Genomic DNA, 3,401 nt, shown 5'->3' with positions numbered 1-3,401 from the left:
GGAGCCGGGGTGAGCAGCGTCCCCACGCATCGGCGCGCTCGGGAAGCAGTGACCTCGGAAGGTAAATCAGCATTCTGCACTCCACTGCAGCTGTTAAATCTGAATTTGTGAATGGCTTTATTTGGTCCAAAACTTCATATTTTTTAATGATGAATAAGCGCTTGGCTTCAGGAGAGTTTCCTTGGCTTTTCTTTCGACACACAGCTTAGCACACGGGCTGCTGGATCATGCCCTTGTCCTGAGTCAGCCGCGCTCTTACGCATTCCTTACTCATACGTGTGTCGAGGCTGCAGCAATGCCCAGAACGCAGCGTTTAAGCTGCCGCTCAGTCTTGAAGATTTTTTTTTTTTTTTAACAACCAGAAATCTCCGAAGGTTTCCAGGCACGCAGAGCTGTGCGGGGCAGTGAGGTTTCGACGTTTTGAGGCGTGGAGCATCAGCTGTTTTAAAGCAGTTTCCCGTTTTGCCGGTAGCACCAACTCTCTGCTCCCGGAGGAGAGAATCCCCGATCCTCGCCCCTGGGTAACCTCAGCGAGCAGCTTCAGATCGGCCTCGTCGCGGTCCCCGCGCAGGCAGAAGCCTTCGCTGGCGGCCGGTTCGGCATCGTGCAGCCGGTGTGATGCTTCCTTCCTCCGAGCGGGAAGATCGCAAGGAAGAAAACCGGCCCGCGGGCCTGCTGCTACCTCCTCACCCGGGAAGGGCATTTTTTCCTGTTAAGACCAAATATTCTCAGTGTGTAACCTGGCTCTCAAGGGTCAGCTCTTCGGCAAAAGCCATTGGAGGGATATTCTGCCGAGTCCTCCCTGGGGCTCAGGTGGGCGTAAGGTAATGAGCCTGCGAGTGAGTTTGTCCTGTGCTCCTGACAATCTCACCCTTCAGCGGAAGGCAAACACATAGACTCACCTACGAGATTGAGTATAAAATTATACTCCGTCAACTCTAGGCAATGGAGCCTTGTTGTGAGACAGCCCCGTTCCTTAGGAGCGGGATGGTTCTGCTCAATACTGACGGAGTTACAAAACCTGGTTGTGGTCCTCCTCCGGAATCCAGCTCTTAGGGCAGATGTTCGTGGGGTATTGAATCGGCTCTTTGATGTCTCAGTTGTCTGGGCAATGCCGAAGATCATTCTCGATGCTGAGTCCGGGCAAATCGGTGTTGTTTTTGGTTCCACGCCCGCAGAAGACGTGCTGCCGCGTTTTCAGCCGCGTTGGAAATGCGATCGCCTTCCTGTGTTTGGCGTTGGTTCATTGTGCTCTGTACTCGTAAGTCACAAACCTCGGCTCTGAGGGGGTTTTAAAGGTCTTTGATCTTTTGCTTCACAGCATTAATCCTGTTTGTCAGGAACACGGATTTGAGCCGGTGTGTCCTGTGGTTCCGACTCGGCCACATCAGTTGATTTGGCACGGACGTGCCTTAGGGCCGCTCAGACTTTTGATCTGGCTCAGAGGAAATTGCATTTGAAGTGTGGCGCAGCGATGCTTTTGCACTTGAAAGCTGCAAGCGTAGATCTCCGTGATGGTTTTTCATTCATTCCTGTGCCCACTGAGTTGTTCCATGTGTCTCCTGGTTTCTTCACCAGACCTTGAAGACAAATGGATCCTCCCTTTGGACTCTTCCAAGGCTTCCACTCCGTAACCTGACTTACAGGGCCAGTGCAAGCACCTCTTGCATGCAGGGGTACGGATGAGGACTTCTCTCTTTCATAGTTCTCTTGTTTGGCGGGCACGTCCCTCTCCAGTAGTCGCATCTTTTCAAGCCCATCATCTGCCCTTAGTCTTGGTGGCGGGTGTCTGACGAGAAGGCTGGACGACAGCGGCATAACGCATCCAGCGTGGGTAGCTCCGTTGGCTTTCGGCAGCTGTGGTTTGGAGCGCGTGGTTTTGCACTTCTGAATTCAGAACAAGCATCTTGCGTGCCCGTGCTGCCTGGAGCCTGGTCAGTCGTGGTTGGGGATGCCCGGAGAGGGCCATCCGACGGCCGCCTGGGAGGGGAGAGGCGCCGGCTGCCAGGAACAAGCAGCGCTCCGGGGTGGGAAGGGGGTCCGAGGGGAAGCGGGGTGTCTTTTCCCTCTGGAGACGGAAAGAGAAGTGGCATGGCTGCTCCGCCGCTTCGCGGGCCTGCGACTGGGGCGCTGCGGCAGCGGTCGACGTCTCGAGCAGTTGCAGGTCCTTAGGAAAGCTTCCGTATGGCTCGCTCTCGAGGGGGAAGTAATCCTATTTTATAGATTGTGTTTGAAAAGTGGAGGCAGATGTTCTTCACGTGGTGCGCTCCGCAGGGACTCGTGGCAGATTAACCTGCAGTAACCCACCCTGAATGGGGACTTACCAGTCTTTAAGCCAGAGACTGAAGATTTATTATCGTCGCTGAAACGTGTATCGTGTCTGTCTTGGAGAAAAATTCCCGCTCTGGCTTTGTTGACTTGACGAGTTTCTTCCAAAGCTGTAGCTGCTGCTGGCTTCGCCTGCCAGGCCAGCTGGGAGCAGGAGAATTCCTGGCTATATTTAGAGGAAACCTGGAGCGTGTGCCTCACCGTGAGCGCCGGTCCGGTCCGCGCCGCCTGCAGTAACCTCTCCCTCTTTCACTTTCTTCAAGGTAACAGAAGATAAGAGCACAGCTGTTCTCCTAGAGGGTCACGAAGTCTGTAAACACCCCGGCGTGCTCCCCAGGAGAAGCTGGAGGCTGCCGTGCGCATGGCAGGAGGAGGAGGTTCCTTGTCAGATTGCGCTGCTTTCCATCTGGGACAGGCGACAGGCGCCGGGATGCGGAGTCGGGAGGCTCCTCTGGTGCGAGGCCGGCAGGAAGGTCTTAAGGACATCTTACCCTGGAATGAGAAGCTGACGAGTCGTATGGCAAGGAACTAGGAGAACAGCAAAAACCACCACTTGGAATGTATTTATTACTTAAAAGTTAGCTATTCTTGATAAAATCCCAAAAATTATTGCTGCTGCTTATTTTACTTACAGATTTCACACACTTGTTAATTTTAAAGCTACCAAACTTTACTCAATACTGTACTCTGAGAAATGTAATCGGAGCAGGACATGCAATAGAATGAAATCATTGTAGTGTCTTAAGTACCATGGACTCACTTTTGTGTCTATTAAAACTCGGAAAATGTGCAACACCTAACTACGCGGCTGTCGTTGCGTCTGTTCCAGCTGCTTCCTGTCGCCGGCCGCAGCGCCCAGCCGGCGTGGGCAGGTACGTGAGCAAGCAGCCGCCCGCTGGCCTGGATGGGTTTGTGTCCTAAACGCGCGCTTCCAGCTGACTTCCGTGCCCGCGCCTGGCCGACGGGCGTAATTCAGGGCCCTTGAACACACATCGGTGGGTAGAAAGGGTCTTCATCCTTACGTGTGACCAGAAATTATTAGCAGTCTTTAAAAAAAAAAACAGAAAACCAGC

The 3,401-nt window shown here is 53.4% G+C and overlaps 1 protein-coding gene across 1 annotated transcript in view; it reads left to right on the top strand.

The window, feature by feature from the left end:
- The window catches only part of LOC104124837 (PWWP domain-containing protein 2B), a 55,235-nt gene extending 52,114 nt beyond the window's left edge, over positions 1-3,121 (top strand). Inside the window, exon 9 of the mRNA XM_035892770.1 lies at positions 2,592-3,121. The gene's annotated coding sequence lies outside the window, so the exon portion shown is untranslated. The remainder of the gene's footprint in view (positions 1-2,591) is intronic.
- Positions 3,122-3,401: the final 280 nt, after the last annotated feature.

This window comes from Egretta garzetta, unplaced genomic scaffold (genome assembly GCF_000687185.1).
Source record: "Egretta garzetta isolate BGI_Z169 unplaced genomic scaffold, ASM68718v1 scaffold184, whole genome shotgun sequence".
NCBI lineage: Eukaryota > Metazoa > Chordata > Aves > Pelecaniformes > Ardeidae > Egretta > Egretta garzetta.
This window is presented reverse-complemented; position numbering and strand designations above follow the sequence as displayed.